This window comes from Polypterus senegalus, chromosome 17 (assembly GCF_016835505.1).
Source record: "Polypterus senegalus isolate Bchr_013 chromosome 17, ASM1683550v1, whole genome shotgun sequence".
Classification (NCBI taxonomy): Eukaryota; Metazoa; Chordata; class Cladistia; order Polypteriformes; family Polypteridae; genus Polypterus; species Polypterus senegalus.
The window spans coordinates 20,923,154-20,949,612 of NC_053170.1; positions in this window are offsets into that span (position 1 = coordinate 20,923,154).

Sequence of the window (26,459 nt, forward strand, 5' to 3'; positions counted from 1 at the left end):
GTCATTCCACAGCATCTCAATAAGACTGAGATCTGAATTCATTTTCCCCTCAATGATGGCAATCTGTCCACACCCTGATGCAGCAAAGCAGGCCCAAATCATGATGTTCCCTCCACCATACTTTACTGTAGGGATGATGTTTTGATGTTGATATGGAGTGCCCTTTTTACACCAAATGAAGTTCTGCTTGTTCCTCCCAAGTAGTTCAATTTTGGTTTCATCACTCCACAAAACATTTTCCCAGTACCATTGTGGAGTGTCCAAGTGCTCTTTCGCAAACTTCAGACGTGCAGCAATGTTCTTGTTTAATAGCAGTGGCTTCCTTCTTGGTGTCCTGCCATGGGCTCCTTTCTTGTTCAGTGTTTTGCGTTTAGTTGACTCATGAACAGAGATGTCAGCCAGTTCTAATGACTTCTTCAAGTCCTTTGCTGTCACTCTAGGGTTCTTCTTTACCTCAGTCCTGACTTTGCGTTGTGCTCTTGGGGTCATCTTGGCAGGGCACCCACTTCTAGGCAGAGTAGCCACAATACCAAATTGTCTCCATTTATAGACAGCTTGCCTAACAGTAGACTGATGAATATCTAAAATCTTGAGATGATTTTGTAACCCTTTCCAGCCGTATGTAGATTAACAATTCTCGATCGTAGCTCTTCAGACAGCTCTTCTGTGTGAGGCATGATTCCCATCTGCATATGCTTCTTGTCAAAAGCTCAGACTCAAACTTCATAGTGTTTTTTATCAATCAAAGTGATTCTAGGCCGCACCTCTCAGCTCACTTCATTAAATGGACTCCAGGTGTGCTAAATTCTGACTGCAATGAGCTTTTTAAAAAGTCATTAGCTTACGGTGCACTTTTTCCAAGCTTCAGTTTCACAGTCTGAAAGGATTTATTCAATATGGTCAAAAATTCTCTGAAAATCTGTGTATCTTTAGTTACAGGAGACTGTGTTTGTTCATTATTGTGACTGACATGTTTTATATGGGAATTATACATAAATATAGATAATTCCTATCAATCAATCAATCAACATTTTTTTATATAGCACATTTTCATACAAAAAAATGTAGCTCAAAGTGCTTTACAAAATGAATAGAAAAATAGAAGACACAATAAAAAATAAACATAAGTCAACATTAATTAACATAGAATAAGTAAGGTCTGATGGCCAGGGTGGACAGAAAAAACAAAAAAAAAAAAACTGGAGAAAAAAAATAAAATCTGTAGGGATTCCAGACCAGTCCCCTCTGGGCAATCTACCTAACATAAGTCAAACAGTCATCTTTGTATTTAGGGTTTTCATGGAAGGACCTGATGATGATGGTCACGTAGACTTCTGGCTTTCAGTCCATCAATGTTGGTGCATCATGATGCTTTGAGTAGGTGGTGGAGCGCAGGCCGGAATAAGAAACGGAAGAGAGAGTTGGGGTCAGTACGGATTTTAGAGCCACCATGAATAGTTATTATGATGAATTGAACATACAGAGTATCAGTATTAAGTTAAAGTGAAGTTATAAAAAGGCCATGTTAAAGTAATGTGTTTTCAGCAGTGTTTTAAAGTGCTCTACTGTATCAGCCTGGCGAATTCCTATTGGCAGGCTATTCCAGATTTTAGGTGCATAGCAGCAGAAGGCCGTCTGCCTCACCACTTCTTTTAAGTTTTGTTCTTGGAATTCTAAGGAGACACTCATTTGAGGATCTGAGGTTACGATTTGGAATATAAAGTGTCAGACACTCCGATATATAAGATGGGGCGAGATTATTTAAGGCTTTATAAACCATAAGCAGTATTTTAAAGTCAATCCTGAATGACACAGGCAACCAGTGTAGTGACATCAAAACTGGAGAAATGTGTTCGGATTTTCTTTTCCTAGTTAGGATTCTAGCAGCTGCATTCTGCACTCGTTGCAAGTGATTTATGTCTTTTTTGGGTAGTCCTGAGAGGAGTGCGTTACAGTAATCTAGTCGACTGAAAACAAATGCGTGAACTAATTTCTCAGCATCTTTCAGTGATATAAGAGGTCTAACTTTTGCTGTTTCTTAAGTGAAAAAATGCTGTCCTAGTGATCTGATTAATATGCGATTTAAAATTCAGATTACAGTCAACGGTTACCCCTAAGTTTTTTACTTCCGTCTTAACTTTTAATCCTAATGCATCAAGTTTATTTCTGATAACCTCATTGAATCCATTATTGCCAATTACTAAAATTTCAGTTTTCTTTATTTAGTTTGAGAAAATTACTATTCATCCATTCAGAAATACCAGTAAGACATTGTGTTAGTGAATCGAGAGAGTCGGAGTCATCAGGTGCTATTGATAAGTACAACTGTGTGTCATCAGCATAGCTGTGGGAGCTCACATTGTAACCTGAGATAATCTGACCTAACGGAAGCATGTAGATTGAGAAGAGCAGCAGACCAGAATAGAGCCTTGTGGAACACCATATCGGATATCATGTGTCTTTGAGATGTGATTACCACAACTCACAAAGAATTATCTACCTGCCAGGTAGGATTAAAACCAATTTAAGACCCTGTCAGAGAGGCCCACCCATTGACTAAGGTGATTTCTAAGAATGTTGTGATCAATGGTGTCAAATGCAGCACTCAGATCTAAGAGGATGAGAACAGATAAATGGCCTCTGTCTGCATTTACCCGCAAGTCATTTACTACTTTAACGAGTGCAGTTTCTGTGCTGTGATTTGTTCTGAAGCCTGACTGAAATTTATCAAGAATAGCAGGTTTATTGAGGTGGTCATTTAACTGCATAATGACTGCCTTCTCCAGAACTTTACTTAAGAAAGGCAGGTTAGAGATGGGTCTAAAATTTTCAAATTCCTAGGGAATTCACATACTTATTACTTTGACTGTATATATATATACACAGTGGTGTGAAAAACTATTTGCCCCCTTCCTGATTTCTTATTCTTTTGCATGTTTGTCACACAAAATGTTTCTGATCATCAAACACATTTAACCATTAGTCAAATATAACACAAGTAAACACAAAATGCAGTTTTTAAATGATGGTTTTATTATTTAGGGAGAAAAAAAAATCCAAACCTACATGGCCCTGTGTGAAAAGTAATTGCCCCCTGAACCTAATAACTGGTTGGGCCACCCTTAGCAGCAATAACTGCAATCAAGCGCTTGTGATAACTTGCAATGAGTCTTTTACAGCGCTCTGGAGGAATTTTGGCCCACTCATCTTTGCAGAATTGTTGTAATTCAGCTTTATTTGAGGGTTTTCTAGCATGAACCGCCTTTTTAAGGTCATGCCATAGCATCTCAATTGGATTCAGGTCAGGACTTTGACTAGGCCACTTCAAAGTCTTCATTTTGTTTTTCTTCAGCCATTCAGAGGTGGATTTGCTGGTGTGTTTTGGATCATTGTCCTGTTGCAGCACCCAAGATCACTTCAGCTTGAGTTGGCAAAAAGATGGCCGGACATTCTCCTTCAGGATTTTTTGGTAGACAGTACAATTCATGGTTCCATCTATCACAGCAAGCCTTCCAGGTCCTGAAGCAGCAAAACAACCCCAGACCATCACACTACCACCACCATATTTTACTGTTGGTATGATGTTCTTTTTCTGAAATGCTGTGTTCCTTTTACGCCAGATGTAATGGGACAATTGCCTTCCAAAAAGTTCAACTTTTGTCTCATCAGTGCACAAGGTATTTTCCCAAAAGTCTTGGCAATCATTGAGATGTTTCTTAGCAAAATTGAGACGAGCTCTAATGTTCTTTTGCTTAACAGTGGTTTGCGCCTTGGAAATCTGCCATGCAGGCCGTTTTTGCCCAGTCTCTTTCTTATGGTGGAGTCGTGAACACTGACCTTAATTGAGGCAAGTGAGGCCTGCAGTTCTTTAGACGTTGTCCTGGGGTCTTTGTGACCTCTCGGATGAGTCGTCTCTGCGCTCTTGGGGTAATTTTGGTCGGCCGGCCAATCCTAGGACGGTTCACCACAGTTCCATGTTTTTGCCATTTGTGGATAATGGCTCTCACTGTGGTTCAATGGAGTCCCAAAGCTTTAGAAATGGCTTTATAACCTTTACCAGACTGATAGATCTCAATTACTTCTGTTCTCATTTGTTCCTGAATTTCTTTGGATCTTGGCATGATGTCTAACTTTTGAGGTGCTTTTGGTCTACTTCTCTGTGTCAGGCAGCGCCTATTTAAGTGATTTCTTGATTGAAACAGGTGTGGCAGTAATCAGGCCTGGGGGTGGCTACGGAAATTGAACTCAGGTGTGATACACCACAGTTAGGTGATTTTTGAACAAGGGGGCAATTACTTTTTCACACAGGGCCATGTAGGTTTGGATTTTTTTTCTCCCTAAATAATAATTACCATCATTTTAAAAACTGCATTTTGTGTTTACTTGTGTTATATTTGACTAATGGTTAAATGTGTTTGATGATCAGAAACATTTTGTGTGACAAACATGCAAAAGAATAAGAAATCAGGAAGGGGGCAAATAGTTTTTCACACCACTGTATACACACAGACACTCACACACATATTAAGAGAAAAAGTCAGCAACGTCAAAGCTTAAATTGATACTTAACAGCATGAGTGTTAATTATTAAAAGCCGAGTCTGACTCTTCGACCATCTATTTTGAGAGAGAGAGAGGGAAGGACATTTTAAAACAGCTTATTTTGACACCTAATTATTTTCACATCTCTTAACACTCTTTTGCACCCTGCAGATCGGTGAATGGCAGCTTGAAAGTCACAGAAAGCTCCTGTCACAGCAGACACAATTCATAAGAGGCATGAGAGTTGGCCATTTGAGCAAAGTCATCACCTTCGTATGCTTCATCGGGTGGGGTACGTGCGAAGTGGCGGTGGACGAGTGCTCTCAGGGATAGCGGTAGTGAAGTTAAACAGTGAGGAGGAGATCGGCCAGTGAAGAGGCAGAAATTCTGTAGCGAGGTGACAGGGGGTCAAGAACCTTTTGTACCGGACGCAGTTTCTCCCACTCTCTACGAGTGAAGTACTGTCAAATTAATGAACGCATTTAGGTGTTGTGTTAAAAACAAAATCTGTATAAAGGATTTTAAAAAGGCAAAGGAAAAATAGCAAAAAATGAAAAATAAGGTAACATGGATTGTCTGAAAAGGCAAACCACAGGAGGCAAATCAAATTATAAGATCCAAACAACCAAAACCACCAAAAAGAAGAAAGAAATGAAAGACCAGAAAAGCAAAACTCAACATCAACACTCTCTGAATGCCAATGAGCCACCGAAGGGCTGACACTGCAGCCTCACATATAAAGGCAGAGGGCGGACCTTCGGCAGTGACATCAGCATAGCCCCGCCTCCTGGAGGGTTCCACCCATAAAACACAACGAATATAAATACACTTGAATAACACACATTTATACTAAATAACAAACATGACAGAAATGTATATAAATATAAAAAAATAATAATTCAAAATAACAAAAATCCATCCATCCATCCATTTTCTAACCCGCTGAATCCGAAGACAGGGTCACAGGGGTCTGCTGGAGCCAATCCCAGCCAACACAGGGCACAAGGCAGGAACCAATCCTGGGCAGGGTGCCAACCCACCGCAGATAACAAAAATCACAACAATAAAAATGAAAATGTACATTGTGAATAAGGCGCTATATAGACGCCCGACCTGGCACAGATTCACAATGAGGAATGTGTGGAAATAATATGTTTTTTTATTTTTCTCTTCAGCTGTGGGGCACATCTTCCCTGTGTCCCAAAACACCAAATACCACTACAGCAATCCTTTCTCTCCCACCACCACTCCTCTCAGGCAACCTCGTCCTCTTCCTCCTGATTCTGGCTACCAAGTTGTGGATGCTGGCCCTTTTCATAGCCCACCCGGAAGTGCTCCAGGTCCTTGATTACCTGTGGCTAATTGCACTTCCAGGCGGGGCTGTAGAGGTGTCCATAAAGGCTCAGTGATCCATGTAGCACCCCCTGGCAGCCACCCCAGATACCCACAGGGTTGTGGAGAACTCCATCTTCCATGGAGCCCTGCGGGAAACTGAGGCACCAATGTCACCCAGAAAGGCTGCCACCAAGTGTCCCGGGGGAGGTACTGAGGAACCCTCTGGTCTGAACATATGCAGAAGGGGCGTCCTGGCCAGGAATGGGACCTAGCCACCCGCCACAACATAAATCAAAGGGCAACATGGTGGCTCAGTGGTAGCACTGCTGCCTCGCAGTTAGGAGACCTGCGTTCGCTTCTTGGGTCCTCCCTGCATGGAGTTTGCATGTTCTCCCCGTGTCTGCATGGGTTTCCTCCAACAGTCCAAAGACATGCAGGTTAGGTGCATTGGTGATCCTAAATTGTCCCTAGTATGTGCTTGTTGTGTGTGTGTGCCCTGCAGTGGGTTGCCGCCTTGCCCAGGATTTGTTCCTGCCTTGCGCCCTGTGTTGTTTGGGATTGGCTCCAGCAGCCCCCCGTGACCCTGTGTTAGGATATAGTGGTTTGGATAATGGATGGATGGATACATAAATCAACATATTGTAACCGTCCATCAATTGGCTAATCAATAATGCTTTAAGTTGGTCAATGAATTAATCAAGCAGCCAGTCAATCAGTCCAAGACCTCACACACTTTAGTTTATATAGCACCTTTCACAAATTTGCATGACAATTAAGGATGTACAACATGCACCAACAATTCATAATGTACTTGCTTCACATTGTAATCTTTTTTTAATTCATCTTATCGGGTTTTATTTCTTTATTTCATTTTTGTACTGTCTGGTCCATTGCCGATGATCACACAGACAAATGGCTCTGCTAGCACACCTCTGCATTTCTTCTTCCAGCCGAGGTCGAGCCCCAGGTTGGTGTGCACCAGTGTGTGTCAGGGTCATGAAGGGACTTCAGTGAGGAACTCACGTGACATCCAGGCTGATGAGAAACTCACAAGACTACAGGAAACCAACAGATATTAATAGGCGAAGAGGGGAAGGATGGGGTCCAGTTGCATTTTCTCATCAAATCGGAAAACAAAACTGAAAATATTCTAATGAGGTGCACCTGCAGGCAGAGGGGCTCTGCCCGACCTGGACTCTTTGCAGTTTTCATCTCACTGAGGTTTGCTTGTTCCTCTTCTCCTTCTTTGAACTCCAAATGTGTCCAGAAAAGGTTGGCAATGGCTGAGGCTTGAAGTCCATTAGGACACCCCAGTTGGTAGGTGGCATCTGCAGGGAAGATGACACACTCTGTAATGGAGCTGGGCACCTACACACAAAGGGCACACCAGGGTGACCCTTGCATTGTCCAATTTCATAGGCCAAAGCCAGTCTCCTCAAACCCAGGACAGGAGAGAGGCCAATCCCAGATCTAGAATCCTGCATGCAACTTCTGTAGTCTCAACATTTCAAGTAAAGCTCACTAGTTCATACGACTGGTGGAGCTGCTGCTAGGGTGCTTCCAAATTCTTCTTCTACTGTAAATGGCTCTTTTCTTTCTCTTCCTGGTGTCCTCTTGGTCTCTCTTGGTGTGAATGAATTGTCACAAATGAAGGACCCATTTTCAGATGTCTGCCTGAGGAGTGACCTGTGTCAGAATGAGGCTGACCAGTAGTTGTACGGGGAACTGGAAGTACTTCAGGGCTGAGGATTAAAGGCCAGATTACGTTGGAGTTCGGAGAAAAGACGGGCAGAAGTTCAACTGGCAAGGAGAGAGGGATGAAGGTGCTGGAGATGAGACAGGAGTGTACTTTGGTGTGTTGGAGGTGGGTGGGTGTAATGGACACCCTATTTAATGGGAAGGGAATTAGAATGTGTGTTATGTATATGCTTGAATGTATGTGTATTTTATGTTTCATTATTTTTAGTTATTCTTTTTCATGTCTTTAGGTGGTTTCTGTTAGTTTAATTTATATGTCTATAGCAAAATAACCGTGCTTCGCAGCGGAGGACTAGTGTGTTAAAGGAGTTATGAAAAAGAAAAGGAAAGATTGGATGTGAGGAATAAATCTATTCTCCCCTGAGCCAGTTCCAGTGAAGACAGATGCCTCAATGAGGTACTTGTGCAGAGATTTGATCTGAAGCCTGGTGCGTTACAAAGTTTTGGTGGTTGTAAGTTTCGTAGTAACATAATTGGTGTGCCGACCTTCAAAAGCAGAGTATGTGGAAGCATGCCTGGAGGATTAGAGTGTGAAGAAACTAAATGAAAAGGCAGGAGTCACAAGCAGGAAGACGTGAAGCAAGGCGAAGAATAACAGGCTTGAAACGGTGGTGTAAAGAAGAAGGGAGCAGTGAGCACGACAAACAGCTGAGGAAAGTAAGGAAGCGAGTGAGGAGGCACATGAGCGCGGGATGTCGTTAATGTATATAGTTAGGGAGCAAACCACGTGGTAGGTGCAGAAAAAGGAAGGGGGACTGGGGCAGGCCCTTGTGCGTCTCTGGATCTAAGGTTACGGGAGGGAATGGCAGCATGAAGAAGGTCAGACAGATATGGAGGGGCGAGATTATGAATGGCCTTAAATGTTAACAGCAGAATTTTAAAATCAATTCAAAACTTAATTGAGTGCCAATGAAGCTGCTGCAAGACCGGCGTAATAAAATGAATAGACGGGTTCGAGTAATGATGCGAGCTGCTGAATTCTGGACTAGCTGAAGCTTATGGAGAGATTTATTAGAGAGACCAAAGAGGAGTGAATTGCAGCAGTCCAGACAAGAAGTAACAAGACTGTGAACAAGAATAGCAGTGGTATGGGGAGTGACGGAGGGGCGGATGCGATTAATATTACGTAAGAGGAAATAAGCAGACCGGGTGATGTTATTAATGTGAGATTGGAAAGATCGAGTATCGTCAAGGATGACACCCAGACTCTTAACCTGAGGTGTTGGGAAAACAACGGAGTTATCAATCATAAGAGAAAGATTATTGGCTTTGGATAATGATGATTTTGTACCAGTGACATTAATTTTTGAATAGCCAAGTGCATTTCTGGTATGACTCCGCCACCCTCTGGAGTCCCACCCTGACTTCACTCACTCCAATGACTATTCAGGTGTAGGCCTCTTAGCTCACCCCTTGTGTAATGCTCTCCTTGGTCCAATTTCAGGTGTATCGCGACCTCACTTTCCCAATGCCTGTGGCCATTTTCTGCCATTTCAAGTCCCTTTCACTGTCTTAACAGTACAAACGCTAGAACATTAGAAAAGTTGTAATGAGATAAGGCCACTCAGCTCAACGAGTTCCTATTCACATCAAGTCGTCATTTGAAGGCCCCTAAAGTCCTTGTCTCCACCACACTACTTAGAAATGTATTCCGCGTGCCTGCGGTTCCTCGCGTGAAGAAACAATTTGTAACATTTGTGTGAAGCGCAGGCTCTTCTGGCTCCAATGACTGCTCAGGCTCAGTAGATTTGAACCCCGTGCAGATTTCTCGACCCTCCATGCCAAGTGACAGCTGCATCTCTTAGTTTCCTAATCCACGGCCCTTTTATTTGGAGGGCAGCTTTTTGCTCTCAGGCTGCTCTCAGGCATTTTCATTTTCTAAGAAACTCTGAATGTTGCGGTTGGGCTGCAGGAAGTTGGTGAAGAGCAGATTTTATTCATGCTAAAAAAAATGTTTTTTTTTTTCTTTCTTGTTTTTTTAATTTGCCCCCAGAATGTTTACAAAATGGCAGCAATTGCCTTACCAGAATTTGCACCCTGGAGACCCTCACAATCCCGGCTCGTGTTGGTCCAGCGGTGACGTGGTTGCTGCCAAGCTGCAGAACACCGTATGGCTGTTGATTATTTTTTTTCATCTTCTCACTAATTGTTTACTAAAATAAAATGGATAATGGAAAAAAAATGTGTTTATAAGGAGGGTCAGTTAAAGCCCTAAGGCACTGCAGTCCAGGATAAACGATGCCAGACCACCGGACAGCACAAAAGGTCTTTATCTGTAAGACACGTGCACTCAGATGACAGCTATAAAGAAGCACAAAGTTACCCTTTATATGCGACAGGGCAGAGACCCCCCCCCCACCATCCCATCCAAAATCCCCTTCCTCCACTACCACCCTTCAGGTGTCCATAATTGTCCTAAACACAGGGCCACTCAGCCAGGCAGTGACTCTGTTATAGCGCCTTTAAGGACCTTGCACTCCCCAAGCCAAGCATCACATTGCAAGGCTACAGCTGACCCCTTAATCTGGTGTCCATACTGATCAGAAGCAGATTACAGGAGTCGTGGCTGACAGACTTGGGGGGGGTGGGTGTCTTCATTTGGGAATCTGCTTAAAAGCAATATTTTTCACTGCCCAGAACATGTGAATGGTTTATTCATCCATCTTGGTGTCCAGTCTGCCTTTACAAAGAAAAGCAAATTCAGTGCAGACGAAAGTCCTGAGCTGAGCTTTGGTATTGCGGTGGGCGGCCGTTCACATGGCAAGCTCAGCCTTTCGGTTTCTATTTATTTGTGTGCAGTGCCCTTCCCAGAAGACAAGCTCAGGTTTACAGCAAACCATAATCTGTACATTCTCTAAACTTTTCCTTTCCACTGTGAGGTTCCAGAGAGCCGACGTCTTTGACACAAGCAGCGGGTGCAGGACTGCGACTGACCATGGGTATGCCACCAGTGCATGGCAAGCGTGCATACACCAGATCAGTGGAGGGCTGCCAATCTATCCAATGTGGACGTCACCCCAGAAAGTCCACTTGCAAACGGGGAGAGCATGTCACCTGCTCTGAGAGAAGGGGGCTGTGCAGTGGCAGTTCCATGCTGCTGGGCCATCCAGAGAAAGGAGAACACACAAGGTGGCACACTGTGTATGGAGAAATCCTTGTTCTCCCTAAAAGGCACGGGATTAACAAACAAACACCAGCTTTTAATGATCCTGTCTGTTAGGATTTCGACTTGATTGGTATTTTTGGTGTGCTTTTTCTCAAAAATTATGATCCTGATGTTGTTTTTTTCATTCTCCATTTACTTTAATTGTTGTCACTTTGGCTTATATGGCCACCACTTTTTTATTTCACAAACGTTGCCATTTTGGGCTCCTGTCGTTAGGGCAAGGTCAGAGGCTGTGTCTACAGAGGTTGTGATCATTAGATAATGATGCAACGGGTTAAAGGCTCATCCAAGACACCTCAGCAGAGGACACGTGGGAGACTCCTACGTCAGCTAGGAGAAGGTTCTAAAAATTGAGGTTTTTGGTCATCAGATTAAATGCGATGCCACACCGCACCTTATCACAAACATACAATCCCACTGTAAAGCATGGAGGTGACAGCATCAGGCTGTGGAGCACGCTTATGAGGGGTAAATGAATGCAGAAAAACATATGGGGACATTGTAGAGGAAAACCAGTTGCAGTCTGCAAGAAACTTGAGCCTTGGGAGAAGATTTGTGTTCCAGGAAGACAACGACTCCAAGCATAAAGACAAAGATACAAAGAAATGGTTTCAAAAACAGTAACGTGAATGTCCTGGAGAAGCCCCTGAAGTCCTGATCTGAGACTTTGTGCCTGGACTGGACAAAAGCTGCTCACTCAAGATCACCACAACACCTGACTGAACTGGAGATGTTTGGCAAAGAATATGAATTGGGAGAGCAATAGCAGAGCTGATAGAGAAAGAGAAAAGACCTGAGCACACGGACTGAAGGCTGTCATGGCTGAAGAACACTTAATGAGGGCAATTAGGTTGTGTTTTATACAGTGGGTACGGAAAGTATTCAGACCCCCTTCAATTTTTCACTCTTTGTTATATTGTAGCCATTTGCTAAAATCGTTTAAATTATTTTTTTCCCTCATTAATGTACACACAGAACCCCATATTGACAGACAAAAAAAAAGAATTTTTGAAATTGTTGCAGATTTATTAAAAAAGAAAAACTGAAATATCACCTGGTCCTAAGTATTCAGACCCTTTGCTCAGTATTTAGTAGAAGCCCCCTTTTGAGCTAATACAGCCATGAGTCTTCTTGGGAAAGAGGCAACACGTTTTCACACCTGGATTTGGGGATCCTCTGCCATTCCTCCTTGCAGATCCTCTCCAGTTCTGTCAGGTTGGATGGTAAACGTTGGTGGACAGCCATTTTTAGGTCTCTCCAGAGATGCTCAATTGGGTTTAAGTCAGGGCTCTGGCTGGGCCATTCAAGAACAGTCACAGAGTTGTTGTGAAGCCACTCCTTCGTTATTTTAGCTGTGTGCTTAGGGTCATTGTCTTGTTGGAAGGTAAACCTTCGGCCCAGTCTGAGGTCCTTAGCACTCTGGAAAAGGTTTTTGTCCAGGATATCCCTGTACTTGGCCGCATTCATCTTTCCCTCGATTGCAACCAGTCGTCCTGTCCCTGCAGCTGAAAAACACCCCCACAGCATGATTCTGCCACCGCCATGCTTCACTGTGGGGACTGTATTGGACAAGTGATGAGCAGTGCCTGGTTGTCTCCACACATTGAGGAGAGGCAAGACACATGACAGCCCGCATGGAGTTTGCTAAAAGACACCTGAAGGAGTCTGAGATGGTGAGAAATAAGATTCTCTGGTCTGATGAGACCAAGATAGAACTTTTTGGCCTTAATTCTAAGCGGTAGGTGTGACCACCTTGCAGAGATCTGCTTTTGACTCATTTTTTGTTGATTATCTTCAACAAAAAAAAACGAAATTAAATCCACTGTGACTAAATCTTGTCTTATATATAAACGTCTACGCATGGAAGTGTGTCTGTCTGTCCGGCCTGGAAGTGGGAAGTGGAGTTGGGTTAAGAGCTCCGCCTCCAAGGAAGCAGAAATTCGCTTAGCTGCTAATAACACAAGCGAGGCGCGCACGTCAGCAAAACGAAACCTCAGAAGAAAGACAAAGTCGCTTAGCCGCTAATACACAAGCGATGCAAGTACATCAGCAAAACGAAACCACCTAGGAGAGAGAGAGATGCCAAAAGTAGTTCCTTTCAATTACCTGACATCTCCACATTTCAATTTTCTTGTCTGATGACTTCAATAGTTTCTAGGACCCTGGGCTTTTTACCGCACGGGCTTACACATCTAGTAGAATAATAAAGTGTGAGAACTTCCAAGGTGGTGAACATTCCTACAGGTGCTATATACTACTACCCATGACCTTAACATATCATTCACAGACCTACTTAATCCAGGTGGGTTGAAGGCTATGCCAGCAGCACCGGGCACAAGCCTGGAAACATCCCTGGATAGCCCTTCACACCAAGGACCCTACACGAGAAGTGTGGTGGACAGTAGGACTTTAGGGATCTTCGAATCTGGAATCTCTGTGAATAGGATGGACAGGCTTGGTGGCCTGCATGGCCTGCTCTTGTCACAGTTTTTCTAATGTCCCAGTTACAGAGCCAGTCTGGAATGAGAAGTTAACCTCATCTGAAAACTGAAACTGACTGAAAGAGAGCAGACATTACACACGGATGGCACACCGAGTACGACCACTGGGAACGTGCTCGTGATAAGACATTTCATTTGATGATTTTATGTTTATTTCCGCCATCATTATCATAATTATCCATCCATCCATTTTCCAACCCGCTGAATCCGAAAACAGGGTCACTGGGGTCTGCTGGAGCCAATCCGAGCCAACACAGGGCACAAGGCAGGAACCAACCCTGGGCACGGTGCCAACCCACCGCAGATTATCATAATTACATATAGCGAAATGCAGTTTTGCTTATAGCAATTTATCACAACACATATTATATAATACTAACACATATTCTTTGTTTTTAGGTGACTAGAATTCGTTTTACTTTACATGCAATCTCGGTAATGCATAAGTAATCATGAAAAATTCCACCACCGTTTTCGACCTTCATAATTGTGAAAATATCATTTTAATATAAAGTTTGATTATAAATGGAGATCAATAATTGTGTATCGATATTATCAGTTAGTTATGATGAGAAACAAACAGATATGATATTTGAGAAATCTTGCACAAGTAGAAGCGGCTCCGATTACCTTTTCCTTAATCTCAGTATATGAGAAAGTCGAGGAGAGCGCACTTCCAATTTTTTAAAATATGATACACAATTTATATTTATTTATTTACTTTTTTATTTATTTACATTTAAAAAAATGTCTTGATTATTACTGCTTTTCTATTTTCTATGTAAAAGTTGTATTTATTGTGTTTTATTTATATAATCTGTTTTTACAAAATAAAATTAAGGATTTGTATTTAATAATTTCTCCCCATTGATCTTAATAATTTAGTCTTTGTGCCAAATTAACAGTAACAAATTTGAAAGGTGGGACACATGGGGGAGGGGGAGTCAGAGGGCCTCTCAAGTCCCCATAATCACCTCTGCCTATGGCATCGCTCTTCTACATTGGCACTTTTATTTTTTGGCACAGGATTTGAACCCGGGACACGAGATCTGTGAGACTACACCACTACACGCTAAGCCGCCCTGCACAGCTCTGTAAGTACGCATCTGTTGTCCAGCCATCCATTGTGCTGAAGCTAACCTGACAGCACTGGGCCAAAGTCAGGAGCTGAGCCCAGGCAGGATGCCCACTTGATTGCCCATGCTCAGTTAACTGGAGGAAGACATATTCTCATGTGGATGTGATCTTGATTAGAATAAATGGAACCAAACCATACTGAGAGGTTGAGAATGGGCACATCAACAGCTTTCTCTTGCAAATGGGGGCCTTCATGGCAAATTTTTACAGTCAAATGGTGACTGTCATTACATTGGTAAGGAACATCAAATGTCGCTTTATGATTGTTAAATCCAAAATATCTCTGATTTTCAGTTTCAGGGAGGCAGTATGTACACACGGTACACTCAGCCCACCACTGTGACCTTGAACTAAAAATGAGAAGAAGACACGGACAAAACACATCAACTCCTCGACTCCAACCACGCTACTCTAGAAGACAAACATGAACTCTTTTGTAAAAAAAAGAAATTCTATGGCTGACTGGGGCAGCTGGCAGAAACATTCAGTAGCTGGCATCACAAACATTCCTGGTGCTTCACTGATGGGTGCTTCAGAGTAAATGTTGATGGCATTTGAGGTCACCCTGAGCCACTCTCTGTTGTGATCACTTTTAATATGCTGTGTGTATATTGTGTGTTCTGGCCTTGTGAGTCACTTTGGGCTGTGCTGTCTGACAAATAGATTTTCATTACTGTTAAGATCAACATTATAAGTTTATTATTGTGACTCTTATTACATAACACAATATTCAACAATCTGCTTAATCTACTTCAGGGTCCTTGGGGCCAGCTTTGAGGAGGTGGGAGACAAAATGGAGAACCTGAAGGAATCCAGGCGGGCAGGGGTACATTGGATGGTTAAGGGAGCAGGGCTACCCACTGCGCCACCACACTGCCTAAGTAATATTATTAGTGTTATGCCTTTCATTGGCATAATCGAGATAATTTTGGATACTCTCATCGAACAGCGGCAAACGACTATGGCTGGAATCACACAAACCTGTGTCTTCCACATGCATCTGTTATATAGTGCCTTTCATATCTATCTATCTATTATATAGTGCCTTTCAAATCTATCTATCTATCTATCTATTATACAGAGCCTTTCATATCTATCTATCTATCTATCTATCTATCTATCTATCTATCTATCTATCTATCTATCTATCTATCTATCATATAGTGCCTTTCACATCTATCTATCTATCTATCTATCTATCTATCTATCTATCTATCTATCTATCTATCTATTTTATCGTGCCTTTCATTTCTATCTATCTATCTATCTATCTATCTATCTATCTATCTATCTATCTATCTATCTATCTATCTATCTATCTATTTTATCGTGCCTTTCATTTCTATCTATCTATCTATCTATCTATCTATCTATCTATCTATCTATCTATCTCTGTATTATATAGTGCCTTTCAAACGTATCAATCTAATCTAATAACAGTGATATCATGGAGCTCTTGTTTGCTTTCTGTCTGCCTGCAGACCCCAGCTGTGATTTTCTGCTACTTAACTAAGACCCCTGGGAGTGCGCCAGTAGCTCTGATTCTTTAAGAGGTCGGACAGAATCTGCCCAAGGTTGGCACAGGACATGTTTGTGCTTTGATCTTTTCTGTTGTGTGGTTGGGCAGTTTAAAGGCTCATCTTGGAAGTTGGTAAGAGCTTAATAGCAAATTCTGGTTGTCTGTAAATGAATCATTGTGATGTTAAACGTTGCACTCTCTTAACACTTCCTTCCTCCCTTCTATATTTTCACAGTGCAACATCTCGTTTTGCCATTAAATACGTGCTGCTTGATGAGTCAGCTTACATGTGTACAAAATATTCAGTGGAAAAGGAGCTAAAAGAATTCCTCTAACAGTCGTGTGTCACGGCGTGCGTCTGGTCACAAACACGCTTCTCTAATATTAAACGAAGAGGCAGTGGTTAGCTCCAAGGACATGTGGGTGAGATGAAGTGGAGTTGCTCAATTAGTGTGTGTGTGTGTGCGTGTGTTCACCCTGCGGTACACTGGCACCCTGCCCAAATGTCATTGCTGCCTTGTGTCTAATGCCTGCTGGAATCGGCCTGGATGAGCAGATTAGGAAGGTGGTTTGACGGACTGACGGACGGACAGATGCTTAGCACTGACTCACAGGTCCAAATCAAGCTCCTATGGCCGTCTGTGTGATGCTCGTTCTTCCTCCCTTGGTCTGTGCCCGGGTACATGAGGCTGGTAGTGCGTGTACAGTGGACCCTGGGATGGAGTGAGTGCACTGATGGGGGTCAGTACTTTTTTCTTTAATTATTATAACCAGTAACCCTCAGCTCCATGTGGTGTACCTGCCCTGCCCAAGCACGTCATGTTGGTGACGTCTGTACGTGTGACAACAAGACTGCCACTTGTACTACTGCTACACACTCTCTGAATTGATTTCTTTTCGCACTGAAATGGCGCGCGGTGATGTGAGATGATCGTCGCTCTGTTAAAACCCTCACGGACTCAGCCTCATGTCTTTTAAGCTCCAGTTAGCGGTCAGCGTCTGCCCGTCACTTCATGGGCACTGTAACTGACTGCCACCCTTCAGCCAATGGAAGGTGAGCCTACAATACTTGGTGAGGTTCCTTGGGTCAGATGGCCACCGAGAGCACCACCTCCAGGCTCGGCTCCAGGACTAACTTCTGGGTGACGTGATGAGGGGCCATCATGGTGGGAGACCCCCGTTTTTTCTTTCTCGCTCCTTTTCTGCCCTCAGCCCTGCGTCCAGCTGCCGTCTTTGGTAAACAAACAGCCCCCCACCAAATCGCCATGCTGCTAATTTGAGACTCGGCATGAGCTTCTCAGTTTAACGCAAGCCCCTCTTCTTGATTACTTTTGTTCTTTTTTTTTTTCCAAACATTCCTTCTTCAAGTGGAGGTGGGGTGGGTGGGGGTTGTGGTGTTTGGTGGGCTGTAAAGTGTTCCGGTTGACGGGGTGGTCAGCACTGGCAGACGTGTGAAGCTCAAAGCAAACATCCCAAGAAGATGTGATGAAGGGCGAGATTGCCTCTGAAAGGGCCAGAGGGGTCTGTCTGTTGAGGCCCCCCATGCTGGGAGCCACTCCAGAGAGGTTTGGAGCAAATGGGATTGCTTGCTGACTCAGAAAATCTGCCAGATTGAGAGGAATTGTGAAGCGGGGCGTCTCCTCCTTGAGCTCGCTGGGATCCCATTAAAACTCTTCAGGCGGATCTCCTGCCCGGTAAGACCTTTGCCTTCCTCTCCACTGATTCCATTACAAGATAAATTGAGCAATAAACGTGTGGTCTTTGAGCGGAGAGCCGCGGCCATCCCACTGATGAAGATAAGCAGGAGACGGTCCAGCCAGGGTGGACTGCCAGCTGTAAGTACAACACGTGGCCCGCCAGGCTTGTGACCAGAGATGACTCAGTCAGCCATTAAAGGCCACTCTGTCCATTTTCATTTGTAGTGGCACAGGGGGGTGGGCTCTGTCCTAGCAGGTGGAAAGCAGGAAGTGGACCGGTATGGGACTGTGTCCATCACAGTGCGGTCAAAAAAATAGACTCGTCTACATTTGTCCATTTTCTGTTATAGTCTCATTATCTCTACTTACAAATCGGCTTAATCAGGTTCAGGGTCGCACAAAGCTGTGGGTACCTGTGCCACACCAACACCGGACACACGACTTTCACACACGTGCATGGGAGGCAGCTCAAATAGTGACAAGTCCATGTCTGACCTGGCCGTGGCGAGGTGCACTGACTTTTTCTCTCGATCCTCTGCAGACCATTCATGGGAAATTCCAGAGGGTTTTTGCACCTGTGATGATGTCACTTCCTGCCCATATGACATCACTTCCGGTGCCTGTAAAGATGTCACTTCCAGTTCCGGTGCCTGTGATGATGTCACTTCCTGCTCAGATGACATCACTTCCGGTCCTGGCACCTGTGATGACGTGACTTCCAGTGCTAGTGCCTGTGATGATGTTGCTTCCTGCCCAGATGACATCACTTCCAGTTCTGGCATCCGTGAAGATGTCACTTCCTGCCCAGATGACCTCGCTTCCGGTTCATAGCCCTGTGATGATGTCACTTCCCGTTCCGGTGCCTGAGATGACATCACTTCGTCCCTGTGCAATCTCACTTCCAGTTCCGGCGCCCGTGATGTCATCACTTCCTGCCCAGATGACGTCACTTTTGGTTGTGGCGCCTGTGATGACGTCACTTCCTGTCCAGACCTTTAAAGCCGCCATCTTTACCACATGTCACCAGTTCTGTTTTGGACTTTGAATCAGACACAACTCTACAAAGTCCAACCCTTTTTGCAGCCAGGGCATAATATACGAGTGGCTGTCTCCTGTCCATTCTTTTCACACATCCTAAGACATGAACCACTGAGGTACGAGAAGATGGACACCAGGAGAAGGTGTAAACTCTGTACAGACAGCCCCTGGCTTGTGGCGTTGTGTGCCAGGCTTGGCATGCCACCTCAGCATGCTGTAGAGGTAGGACTGATGAAAGCAGAGCTTTGGCAATTCTTAAAGACACAAACGGCTTGATGCAAAATACAGTGAGGGTGTAACTCAGGCAAATGTGCTGTCACACCCCAATGGCACCCTCTGGTCCAGATAGGGCACCCTCAGGCAAAGGAGGAGGAGGAGGAGGAGGAGCCGAGTGCCAGCACTAACTGCTCTTGAACTCAGCTCTCCCATGCTGATCAAATTCCACCACATCATGGCATCAGCCTCCTCCCTTTAAGAGGGTTCCCTGCTATTGGCATGTCGTTCACAACATTAGAGTCACCACACAACGAGGTGACTGCACGTTTAAGATGGTTCAAGGATGCCAACCTACATGCACACCTGCTTCACTTCGCTTCTTCCTGTTACGCCCGACTGTCATTCTGCTCGATAATACGGCTAAGGAGTGCCAAAAGCATAAAGAGAAAGCAAGCAATGTCAGTGGTATGTGGTGTGAGTGTGTGTGAGTGTGTGCGAGTGTGCGTGAGTGTGTGAGTGAGTGTGCGTGAGTGTGTGAGTGAGTGTGCGTGAGTGTGTGTGTGTGCGTGTGTATGAGTGAGTGTGTGTGAGTGAGTGTGCGTGAGTGTGTGTGTGCGAGTGTGTGTGTGTGTGTGTGTGTGTGCGTGTGTGTGTGTGTGCTTCAAGTTGTCATGCCATAAAATGGAACAAAAAGGAGTCTTCCTCACTCAGCTGCTTGATTGACCACAAATCTGATAAGGACAAGAGTTTAATTTTAGCACCAGGCATAAAAGTTGATTACAGATAATAAATGAAGGAACATCTGCATAAATAAACATCAATTACAAAAAAATGAAAGACAAAGTAAAACCAAGGAGCTGAAATGGGGAGCAACCGGCAGTCAAGAAACGAGTCCTCTGCATGTGCCCCCTGCATTACAGCCCTGACTGCATCTCCCAAACACTCTGCAGGACCTTCACGCTGCAGTCGAGTCCGCATGGACGTCCCTTTTCTTACCGTTTACTGCCCTGGCTGGTGTACCCCTCTGTGATTCTCAAAGCCCCATTTTGTGACTTTCTTTCCGTGAGGTTTTCCCTGATTTTATAGGCTTTGGCACAGGCCTGTCCAGACTTCGGATTAGGTGTTTTCAGAAATGGCCAGTTCAGAGACATCATCGGGAGGAATTAAAGTCCTCCATGTATGAATTGCAGAGCCTTGTAAGGCCTCCTGATGACGACAAATTAAAACTCAGTGTCTCTCTCAACATGCATGAGTTTCGTTCCTGAGGGACACCATCAGCACCTCGCCAGGATTAGCACTGGGCAGCCTTTGAGTCCCTGTGGCTCCTTGGCACTAAGGGCACAGCAACTGGCATCTTTAAACCCAGAGCTAGATGGACACATGTGAAGCAGAGCGGGGCAGGTGGGTGTCCTTATCATCACGTGGGTATTTTTGTATCAATATTTAATAGTCGTAGGAAGAAGAAAAAGAAAAATGAAATTCTATTTCCAAATTTTGGCCGTGAGCCACTTCTGAAGAAAGAACATCATACTCAGAGTCCATCAAGTATTGTAATTTTAAACATATTCATAATAATTAAGACAATAATGGAATAACAATAATAACTATGACAGTAATCTGCAGTAAAGGCCTAAATATGCATCCTCTTAACAGCATGAAATCCTGTATTAATAATAATAATAATAATAATAATAATAATAATAATAATAATAGCTCCACATGCACTGGTCACTTTACTGGCCCCGGGACTTCCTCTCGCTCTTGTGCGTTTTCGTCCTGCTCCGCATTGCGCAAGAACACAAATTTGCACTGCACAATTTGAGTGGAAATTGCTGAATGTTTATTTCTTCCTTATTTGTTTAGTAAATGAGTCAAATGTAAATGTTTGGGTTTCCAAAGCTGACCAAGACGTCCCCAGCAGCACCTGCTCTCCGCCACGAGCTCCCGTGTCTCGTTTGCATGGGCTTAGCTTGTTTACACGCCTGCACACTTCTGCCTTTTATCAGCGGTCACGAACTCTGACGTTCATACATTTTAAATGCATTAGCAGCAATTCATAAAGTGGCTTTTCTGTTATTTCCAGAAGGTCCTCAGAAATTCTATCAAAGTATTTATGAGCAAAGTCAGCAGTGATGACGCAGTCCCAAAACCAAACTCCTGCTGGCCACTCATAAAGCTCATTCCTCTCCGAGTGAATGGCGGTCGATGTTTCCCTCATTTTTAATCTGAAGCAAACAGGCTGGGAAGTGAAAATCAAAGAGAAGAAGAAAGGCAGCCCCATGAGCATCTCTCACTTAACTCTGTTTAAGGTGTTAGTTACCCTTAGAAGTGAAAGTGTCAGGTGTTGAGCTTTTTTGATTTTATTTATCGCGTTTAAAAAACAGATGGATGTCTTCACACATTTATAAATGACCATGACCTTGAGTCAGATAAGCAGAAAGTTTGGTGATGATTATACTGCACCATACTATACTAGATAGATAGATAGATAGATAGATAGATTGATATGAAAGGCACTATATGATAGATAGATAGATATGAAAGGCGCTATATAATAGATAGATAGATAGATAGATAGATAGATAGATAGATAGATAGATAGATAGATAGATAGATAGATAGATAGATAGATAGATAGATACTTTATTATTCCCAAGGGGAAATTCCCACACTCCAGCAGCAGCATACTGATAAAAAACAATACTAAATTAAAGAGTAATAACAATGCAGGTATAGCAGACAATAACTTTGTATAATGTTAGCATTTACTCCCCCGGGTGTAATTGAAGAGTCGCATAGTGTGGGGTCTCCTCAGTCTGTCAGTGGAGCAGGACGGTGACAGCAGTCTGTCTCTGAAGCTGCTCCTCTGTCTGGAGATGATCCTGTTCAGTGGATGCAGTGGATTCTCCATGATTGACAGGAGTCTGCTCAGTGCCCATCGCTCTGCTACAGATGTTAAACTGTCCAACTTTACTCCTACAATAGAGCCTGCCTTCCTCACCAGTTTGTCCAGGCGTGAGGTTGTCCCTCTTCTTTATGCTGCCTCCCCAGCACACCACTGCGTAGAAGAGGGCGCTCGCCACAACCGTCTGGTAGAACATCTGCAGCATCTTATTGCAGATGTTGAAGGACGCCAGTCTTCTAATGAAGTATAGTCAGCTCTGTCCTTTCTTACATAGAGCATCGGTATTGGCAGTCCATTCCAATTTATCATCCAGCTGCACTCCCAGGTATTTATAGGTCTGTACCCTCTGCACACAGTCACCTCTGATGATCAAGGGGTCCATGAGGGTCCTGGGTCTCCTAAAATCCACCACCAGCTCCTTGGTTTTGCTGGTGTTCAGGTGTAGGTGGTTTGCGTTGCACCATTTAACAAAGTCCTTGATTAGCTTCCTGTACTCCTCCTTTTGCCCACTCCTGATGCAGCCCACGATAGCAGTGTCATCAGCGAACTTTTGCACGTGGCAGGACTCCGAGTCGTATTGGAAGTCCGATGTATGTTGGCTGAACAGGACTGATAGAAAGTGCAGTCCCCTGTAACGCTCCTGTGCTGCTGACCACCATGTCAGACCTGCAGTTCCCAAGACGTACATACGGAGGTCTGTCTTTAAGATAGTCCACAATCCATGCCACCAGGTGGGTGTCTACTCCCATCTCTGTCAGCTTGTCTCTAAGGAGCAGAGGTTGGATGGTATTGAAGGCGCTAGAGAAGTCCAAAAACATAATTCTTACAGCACCACTGCTTCTGTCCAGGTGGGAGAGGGATTGGTGTAACATGTAGATGATGGCATCCTCCACTCCCACCTTCTCCTGGTATGCGAACTGCAGAGGGTCGAGGGCGTGGCGGACCTGTGGCCTCAGGTGGTGAAGCAGCAGCCACTCCATGGTCTTCATCACATGTGACGTCAGGGCAACAGACCGGAAGTCATTAAGCTCACTAGGATGTGATACCTTTGGGACTGGGGTGATACAAGATGTTTTCCAAAGCCTCGGGACTCTCCCCTGTTCCAGTCTCAGGCTGAAGATGCGCTGTAGAGGACTCCCCAGTTCCAATGCACTGTACTTCACTAATCCATAGTGTACACTGTGCTGTGTCATACTGTGCTAATCCATACAGCATGCTTCTGTAGTCAGTCCTTATTCATGCCATTCTACACTGTACCATACTATACTCCACCATCCCATGCTGTACAATACTCCACCATACTATATTCTCCAAAATGAATGCTTCACTATACTGTACAGTGCCTTGACATTTGATACGACACAATGCTGTACAATACTATCCTTTACTGGCTCACACATTAAATCAAATCATTTGGTTTTAGGCATGGTTGCTGTTAAACAGTAGGTATGTGCGGCCACTTTCTTTTATTTTATTGTATTTTATTCCAAGTGCGCTCTGAGGAGACACGCCTGCCCTTTCACTGCTTTCTTCACAGCGACCCATGTCATCAAGTCAAGCGGGGGCTTCAAAGAGGGTTAACGGTGCAAACAGTCTGGCGACCACATCCCCAAGTGCGGGCTGCTGCAATAACGAACAGCCTGTTGCTCAACGCGCCCCTGCACCTGGACTCTGTCGCACTCAGCGGTTGAGGGGGGCTCGGCTTTTGCCTTTTGTGTCAGAGGCTGTCACCAGAAAGGAGAAGCGCGACAAACGGTTCGGAGGGCTTCTCCAGGCCGCCTCCGCTTTCCACGCAGGGCCCGGGGCTCACCCGCGTGCAAGGCGAGTGGGTGGGGGGGTCCACACGGCGCGTGAGGAAATCCCTCTGCCCACATATTCATGGTTTCGTTGCCAAACAAAATTCAAAAATTCTCCGGCGCTGGAAGCTTTCTGTTGTGCTGCTTCAAGAAAGAGAAACTCTGAAAAAAGCGAAACATGAATGCATCCTGCGTGACTGCAGCTGTCGATGGTCGCAGTGCGCGGGCGCCGAGTATCAAAGGGGTGAAGCTAACAACTATGGAGGGATATATCAATCTAAACTCGCTTCATCCAGAGCAGGGCCGCGCTTGACTGTAGCCAATCTTAGCAAACAATCAGGCAGAAAGCAGGAGGAACCTCGTGACCGGGGGGATCTGATCACACTCCCACTCTCACTCCCACTCTCACTCTCACTCACACACATATCAGGAGCCAATTTGGCATCAGCAACTCACATAACCTGCGCAGATATGAGTGGAATATGCAAACTCCATGCAGGACGTGAACCTCAGCCATCTTGTTGCAAGACATATAGCACTACCACTGTGCCACCGTGCCAATGCCAACTGTAGAGCAGTAACCAGAATAGCACCCTGAAGATAAACAGGGAGGGACTGTCAGAGAAATGTCACAGAGGTTTACACTGAGAACTGCACTTGATGAGCCCTTGGAGCATTCACAAGACGGGAAAAGTTCAAAAAGTCAGACGGAGACTCCTGGGCATTATAGAGAAGATAAAGAGGGATCATGGAGAGCGGCACGGCACGCCACAGTGGAAGAAGATCAGGAACACTAGAAGAGGGAATGCTAGACTAGTTTCAGCAGAACTCTTATTTTACGAGACCATAACAGTACATCGGTGATTCTTCTGAAATGCTTGTGGATCGTTCATTGCTACATAAATGTGTCTGTCATTGGGCTTAACTCTGTTTCAGTGCGTCTGTATGTCTTGGTCTTTCCACCGTGGAAAGTTCAGACCCGGACACAAACAGGCAGACACAGAATATCCCAAAATACACGTGTTTATTTACAGGTCACACCACAGTGCACAAAATAATAATAATAAAGGTCCTTCTCGCTCGCTCTTGTGCCGCCTCCAACTCCTCACTCCCAAGCTCTGTCCCCGAGTGGAGTGAGGCGGCCTCCTTTATACTGCACCCGGAAGTGCTCCAGGTGCTCTCCGATTAACATCCGGCAGCACCTCCAGATGTGGCGGAAGTGCTGCACGTGAATTCAGCTCCTTCTCTGGCAGCACCTCCGGGTGTGGTGGAAGAGCTGCATGACAAGGTTCCGGAGCTGCCCAGGTGCCCCTGGTGGTGGCCACGGATCAAGCCCTGTGCCTATGGCCCCAATGAAACCCAGGGTGGCTGTCCCTTCACGTCCCAGGGAATGGCTTGCCCTTCTCTCGGTCCCCTGCACCTCCTGGCTTCCTGACAGGGCCCGATTCCAGTCCATCCATCACATCACCTCGGTGTTCGTACAGTATTATTCTTGACCAGAACGGTGCATTGCATGTTAACGTGCAGTGAATACACTTGACTTGAGCATTCCTAGTTTTCGTCCTCTTTCTCTGTACGTTTAACAGTCGTTTGCTCAGAGGTTGATGCGCTTGCTGCTTCCTGAGCAGCTCTTCTTTTCTCCACCCTAGCGGCCCACAGCATCTTTCCGTGTTAAAACTGATTATGTCTGTGTTTGTGTTGCACTTACTTTGTACGTTTTCTTTAATTTTTCACTTAAGCTGGGACTTAAGTCTTCAATCTACCTTAAGAATGATTTAAGCTATGAAAAGGTAGAGGAAGTGATGGCGAAGGTGGTAGGGATGAGAACGGCGCCCGTACGCATGTACCATACGTTAGCCCTGCCAAGAGTTGATTCTACAATTAAATAAAATAAAAAGAGGAATAACCTTGGTGGACAATCATCACTCCGAAAGTGGATAGTAGACGTCACGTAGTATATGTGTACCAAATTTCAGGTCAATCGGTCAAACGGTTTGTGAGCTACAGGTGATTTAAAATCCTGGACAGACAAACAGACGGCCACAGTAGCGTATTATATATAAAGATATTGTTACAAAATGGCAACCATTATGTGCAGCCTAGCACTCTGTCCTACCTTGTCACATTTTCTTCTTCTTCTTCTTGGACTATTATTATTAATGATTATGAAGCCTTAACATTAGTATCCGAAAACTACAAAGCGCCATCACGATTTCCAAGGGAACTACAAAATGAGTACCACTTTGCAGCTTGGGGGGGCCATAAAATCGTGACGCCATTTACTCTCAAATGTGGACTCCAGCTCCTGGCTGGGAGTGGGCACTGGACACTTCATAACTACTTCTCATGTCCTACCACTCTGAGGTAGGACACAGTCTTATCAGGTGACAGCCGGCAGCCATACCACATGCACTTCAAAAGGGGTCATCAACCTCAAGTGAAGAATGTTTGGGCCCGGCCAGTATTTGCATGGAAGTCCTGACTCTCTGTGGTCATAAAAGATCCCTGGGCTTCCTTCGTAAAGTGTAGGTTGTATCTTGATTTTTCTTAAATCTTTACACTGGCTCCCGGTTAAGTTTAGGGCAGATTTTCAAAATCCTCCTTTTAACATATAAAGCATTAAATGGCCAAGGTCCGGCTTACTTGTCTGAATTTATCATGACTTACAAAACTGAGCGCACATTAAGATCTCAAGATGCCGGTCTGCTTAGGATTCCAAGGATAATAAACTAACAGTGGGAGGTCGAGCTTTTAGTTACAGGGCCCCTGAACAGTGGAGTGGTCTGTCTGCTACTATAAGAGATGCCCCTTCAGTCTCAGCTTTTAAATCCCGGCTGAAAACTCACTACT